Here is a 6,000-nt window from a genome sequence, read left to right on the forward strand (position 1 = left end):
TGAAACACTTACCTGTACGTATTCACGTCGAAGTTCCTTCACTCTGGCATTGTTCCTTTGAAATGGAACCCTGTACAGTTGTTTCATTGTAATATGGTGCTTTGTCAAGATGCGTCTAATGGTGGTAATGCTTACTGTATTTATATTGCCAAAAACCTGTCTATCTGCAATTATGTGACTCTGTAGCTGGTGGAGACGGATCGCATTATTTGCCCTGACCATGTCCACTAATACAAGTTCTTGTTGTTCAGTAAATAGGCGTTGACGTCCACCGCCAGTAGGTCTTCTAATCATTCTGTAGAAAAAATGCAACCAGAATTTGTAATTGTTTTCTTCTATTTTTCAGTACTGTACAAACTGTATTTTACTGTATTTACTGTACTTGTATTACAGTACTGTAAAACATCTCAAGACATGATTATATGTTTCACAAAACAAGGAGCCACCCTTCAGTACAGTACTGGTGTAAGAGTACATGTACGTAACATATACATGTAAGATGAGACAGTACTGTAAATACTCAAGCTACATTACTGTAGTAGAGGAATTGAAGACATACCTGTTTTCCTGTCGGAATGTCCTTATGATGGATGCGACCGTGAAACGGCTAAGATTGGGGTGGACTCTCTGTCCAGCTTCCCTCATAGTCAGACCATGGTTTATGACATGGTCCACCAAAGTTGCCCTAATGTCATCAGAAATGATGGTCCTTGCACGGCCTCTTCGTCCACGTCCTCCTCTTCCTCTGCCTCTAGCTCTCCCTCCCTCCATGCTGGCAAGTTCTCCAAAATGGCTTAGCTAAGGCCTTTTTGTAGCTGACTGATTGGTGTTCAGTTTTGTTAGTAAATGTTTTCAGGTGTGTGTCTAATTGTTTTCAATGACAGACTGTGTTTTGTATTTTGAATAGATGTGTTTTCCCAATGGTACTGCGAGATTTCATTTTTGAACAAAGTGTCTTATGTATGAAATAGTGTGTTGTGAGCAGGAGCAAGTGTGTTGTAGAAAGGAGCTAGTGTTTTGCAGAATTGCAACCAAAGTGCAAAGCAGCACTTTTGTTTAAGGTATGGTTACACTTTGTTTAAGGAACAGCCACAACAACTTCAAGTTGGGTTCCTTTGGTTTTAGCATCTGTCAATAGTGTTTAAGCAATTGGTAAAAACTGTAAATTTCTTACTTACACGGTGACTATACCCTTATTAGACTGCATTTTCCACCATCGCTGATGTATTTACCCGGGACTAAGCTTCTAACTACAGCACAAGAACTGTAGTTCGAACTACGCAACTTTACAACAGTGTTGCTCCACTATGGTCTTGGGAAATGCATCCCAGAACGGAAAGGTTAAAGAGGAGCTTTTTCCCCCAGGTCATAATGCTCCTAAATCAGGACAATACTCAATGCCTCTAAGTACTGCTTCACCCTGTCCAAATCATTGGCACATACCTCAGGCCTCTTGCACATTGCACAGCAAAATACCTCTTACCTATCACTTATGTATAGATTATGTACAGCTGAACATTTCATATATTTTTTATCATATTATTTTTCTAATTTTTTTCTATATTTTGTTACTCTCTTATCATGCACAGCTGCTCAGAGTGACCAGGGTTACATTCCACTACATGTTGTGTGTGTACAACTGTGTACATGACGAATAAATCTTTTGAATCTTCATCTTGAATTTTTGTAAAGTACAAATTCTGACCTTCCTGGCAATATATCACATGTTCTGGGGCCTCATTTCTGAGGTGTACAACTGTGTACGAGACGAATACACCTTTTGAATCTTGAATCTTCAATCTTGAATTTTCGTTAAGTACAAATTCCGCCCTTCTTGGCAATATATCACATGTGCTGGGGCCTCACTTCTACGTGCCACTTCCGTGGACTTTTAGATTATGTAGGGCAGCTTCCCTATTGTTACAGTGTATAGGACAAAATGGAGAATTACAAATCCTGCCCCAAACACTTTTAAATGTTTTTGTAAAATACAAATTTAGCCTTTTCCACTACTATATGCCAAGCCTGGGGGACTTATTTCTACATGCTACTTCCATGTTTAAATGTAACAGATCTGCTTTGCAATTTTCTTTTTCTTTCTTGTATTAATTCTGATATAATGACTTGTACAGTGCCAACCAATGTGACATTTCTATAATAGTGTAGATATTTCACATGAGTGCTTGCAAGGTGTACAGTAGCCTTACTTAAATGAGAAAATTAAACCAGACAACACGAAGATATAGTTCGATAGTGTTTCGATATGAGATCTACAAAAATACTTAAGAATACACTTTATTGGTGAAAGAAACATTTTTATTTATTGATTTATTACGATTTATTTTACTCATTCAGAACAGGCACCCACAAACTGTGACGTTCATGGTAGCTGGACGTCCAAATGCAAATTTTACGCGACTAGAGAACGCTCAACAAATTATATATTTAAAAAAAAATTTTTCAAAAAAACCAACAATGAAATAATTGTTAAACATTAACAACAATAAGGATTTCGGACAATCGTATTGTACTCTGTAATATGGATGACAAAATTGCACTGGCTGAACGCGCAGCTGCTGCGCCTTGCTGAGCTCCTCGAATGCTCCTATGTTTACATCCAGCGTATACTCCACCCCTGCAGCCGACGGCAGATCGCGCTCCACGTCACGTCAGCTGCAGACACACCTCGAACGCACCCCGTGATTAAGTAACGTCCTATGGGTTTCTTTCTATGCCACGTGATCTGTCTACGCGCGCGTGCGTCTTTTGCGACACGTCTGTTTATAAACACGGATTCCGCTGTTTGTAAACAGTCCGCATTTTACCCTCACCCAATGTATGTTGCATGTGAGATCGTAAAAGCTCACAAAAAATAAAATAAAAACCAGTCGAAGCTATTATTCATTTCTAAAATGTATTTTCTTTAAATGAGAGCAGTGTGCTCAATTTAATTGTTATAATATGATGTAATCTGATGTTTTATTTGCATCTGTGTTGCAAACGTTCGTTTAAATTCATAAGGAAAAATAGTTTATTGAAATGGTTAAAAGCTATTAACATTCGACAGCTAGTCGACATACTTTGATTAATGTGTGTTCTCATGCATTTTATATGGGTGTATTACTGGTTGTTTCTGTACACTGTCTGGTTGGGTTGATTACGCGGGCTGTCGTATGCTGGGTCCGTTTGTTGCAAATTAGGATGTAGTAATATTTTTTACAGTGTTCTGTACTATACCCGTATACAATTAGATGCTATAGCAAAACTGAACTAATATTTCATATATTTTTTATGATGTAACACATTACATCTTTTGTATAGATTTTTTTTTTTTTTGTACGGAATAGAAGATTTCCAATTAGACAAGATGGCGAGCCTGTCCCAGGAAACCCCGCATGCAGGACACCCAAGCCTACGGTAGCCTGGCCAGCTGCCGTATGGTTTTTTCAGCATCAGCCTGAACCACCAAGCCCTCGCATGTGGACAGCAGATAAGCTTGTGTTTCTACACAGAAAAGAACTCTGAACGTGCGCACAAGGATAATTTCATTTACACACACACATACATTCAAATTACATTAATGTATATACGTTCTGTTTCATATTGTGCAGTATAATGATCGGTGCTGTACAAAATAAAGTTAGTTACAAAAAAAATTAAGGAAAAAAATCTAATTCTCAGGTTTGGTTGTATCACAACTCTAGGACCTAGTGTCTTTGTGAGTGTAGCCTTCCCACTGGTCCATTTAACAAGAGTGCTACACTAACTACCGTGTCTAGTGTAAAGGTAGGGTGTGTCTCTGCTGGTAGAATGAGGAACTGTAGTGAAATTCATTTTATATAGTGTAGCTAAAGAAATGTTTAAATTTATTCTATTAAAATGAAGCCTGTTGCTTTTGAATTTATATTTTGGCAACCAACCGCACAACACAAACTTTTATTTCATTTTGAGGTCTTTGTCTATTTGCCTCTGTTTTTTCTGCTTTTCTGCCACCACTTTGCTCGTGCAACTTCCTGTGACATAATCGCTCGGCATTGGTCTACAGCTCTGGGTATTCCCCGCCCCTGGGTGAAGAGGCTGCCAATCATTCTCTCTCTCTGGAAAACATAACTGTGGCAAAAGAATACAATAATTTTTATTTATATATGGTAATACACTAAGAACCCAGGTGTCCTCTTCAAAAACACTGTAGTTGGCTGTTTCGGTTGGCTACTCACTATTTAGCTACTGAACTAATTATATTTTATAGTCTACAACTGAGTGATAAGCTGCAGAGTTAATTGGGACATGAGCTTCAGAGCTAATTAGGGTGGGGATACATGCTTGTATGATGACATCGTGCAGCAGTGATTGGTCTGCATTCTCTTTCTCTCTCTCAGTGGTACATTCTCTAAGTACATTGTCTTCTGCAGGTTACATCTTTTTAGTGTTATTCTGAAGATTATATTCAGGGATTGACATAACTGGTACACGAGTACACATTCACCTTTAAAAGCGATGGTTTATCCCGAGGTGTTTTGCCGTTCTCTATGGCCATCACCATCTTGGACAGGTACCCGGTACCCGAATGCCACAGGTGCACCACGCATATGCCGTGTCCAATCTGCTGGGTCTCTCCCTCACTATCATCGTCCTGCACTTTATACTGTATACCAGTGTTTCCAACTCCAGTCTTCGGGGACCCACAGACAATCCATGTTTCAGTCACTCAGCCTTTCGCAGTGACGACGTACAGGCCACCGTGCTCTACAGGTGCATAAAGGGACTGCTGCCCGAACAGGGACTTGAACCCAGGACCCTCAGATTAAAAGTCTGATGCTCTACCAACTGAGCTATCCGGGCTCTTGGCTAGAAATAAAAACCCCATAATCAGGTCCTTGTGTTCACCTAATATGGGCACGTTGCGTAACTTGGTGCAGGTTCTGTGAATGACTTAAAAACAAATACAGTGATATAAAAATAAGCAGAGACTAAATGAGGTGTGTTTTGTGATTTAAAATGAGGAAGTGATATAACATGAATGTATTTCTCACCAAAAGTAATAGTTTTTGGGTTTCCTGTCGTGAGAGATGAAAGCTATAGGCATGTAAATATGGTTTCCTGTAATAACTTTTTAAAAATGATTTTCCTCATTGTTAAAAATCACATACATTAGAAGGTGCCAGTCAGTGGAATCACACAGTGAGATATGTTGGCCAGCCGTCCTATTCGTTCAGCACCAGCCCATTAAGTAGAGATTTCAGCACCACGGACAGTGATCTGTGTTAAACTGACCTCAGGTTCCTACACTGGCTACATGGAATTGTCTATAAATAATTAAATGCCTCCAACCCTACATGTGGAAATGTTTCCTCCTCCCCCAGACCGTTTCATGTTGTATCCTCATCATGAGTGTATTTGTTTGCAGTATGGCTGTATGAGATGTCAGTCAGTTTACTGTTATGTTATGTTAGCAAACCACACACATATACATTTCTTGCATTCTGTAACATTTGTGCAGAGCATTTACAATGTTTTTGATTGGTTATTGTTCAGTGTTATTCATATTTGGATTTTGGTGTTATTTGATTGTGGTTTGATTTACTGATGTTTGTAGTTTTAACAGATTACAATCTGATTTTTCTGTTATAATATGTAATTTGAATTCTTTTATTATCTTGTTTTCTTACTTTAACATTTATCTTGTTAAAGTAAAGAAATGGATTGTTTAGTTGTGTCTTTTATTCTACATCATAGAATATTACCTTCATATAAGTAAGGTAATATTTTGCTCAGTATCGGTTCAAGTTCAGATACTTCAGGTTTTCTATTTGACAAAACACATAAAGTTTTCATGCAAAGTCATTGATTTATTTTTAAAACAATTGCACTGTGATATATTTAACAAAAACAACATATTTTCCTATTTTCAGCTCTGCTAAGTCTCATACTGACGTCTTAGTGGTTTTCGGCTTGTGGCATCACATGGTGGTCGAATATGACATTACAGGCTTTTGTTGA

At 38.4% G+C, this 6,000-nt stretch overlaps 1 non-coding gene across 1 annotated transcript; it reads right to left on the minus strand.

The window, feature by feature from the left end:
• Positions 1–4,769: 4,769 nt before the first annotated feature.
• On the minus strand, positions 4,770–4,842 carry trnak-uuu (transfer RNA lysine (anticodon UUU)). The gene has a single exon. It is a non-coding gene; the product is annotated as a tRNA-Lys (tRNA).
• Between the last annotated feature and the right edge of the window lie 1,158 nt (positions 4,843–6,000).

The sequence above is a fragment of the Paramormyrops kingsleyae genome, chromosome 23 (assembly GCF_048594095.1).
Source record: "Paramormyrops kingsleyae isolate MSU_618 chromosome 23, PKINGS_0.4, whole genome shotgun sequence".
NCBI classification, from domain to species: Eukaryota; Metazoa; Chordata; class Actinopteri; order Osteoglossiformes; family Mormyridae; genus Paramormyrops; species Paramormyrops kingsleyae.